General features: G+C 42.1%; 1 protein-coding gene across 1 annotated transcript in view; it reads left to right on the top strand.

Moving 5' to 3' along the window:
- Window positions 1–271, top strand: part of LOC112155417 (polypeptide N-acetylgalactosaminyltransferase 5) — a 7,425-nt gene that overhangs the window by 4,610 nt on the left and 2,544 nt on the right. The window lies entirely within an intron of this gene.

Raw genomic sequence — 271 nt, forward strand, 5'->3', positions numbered from 1 at the left:
ATTGGTCAAACCATTTAAGTCCCACGTCATTTCAGAAGTCCCATGTCATGATCTGCAGCTCCAGTAATGATAACAGTCAGGACACATTTCACTGTGGGTGGAGTCAGCGTTCAACTTCCCTGTTTGGTTACCCTTTAAGAAAAAAAGGGGTGGGTTGCACCACCTTAATAGTCCCGCCCACAATTCAGAGGCAAATTTCTGATGTGCTACTGCCACTCTGCAGAAATTATGTCAGAGAAAACAACAGGTTTTTTTGTATTTTTGCAAAAAA

The sequence above is a fragment of the Oryzias melastigma genome, linkage group LG21, assembly GCF_002922805.2.
Source record: "Oryzias melastigma strain HK-1 linkage group LG21, ASM292280v2, whole genome shotgun sequence".
In the NCBI taxonomy this organism is placed as follows: Eukaryota; Metazoa; Chordata; class Actinopteri; order Beloniformes; family Adrianichthyidae; genus Oryzias; species Oryzias melastigma.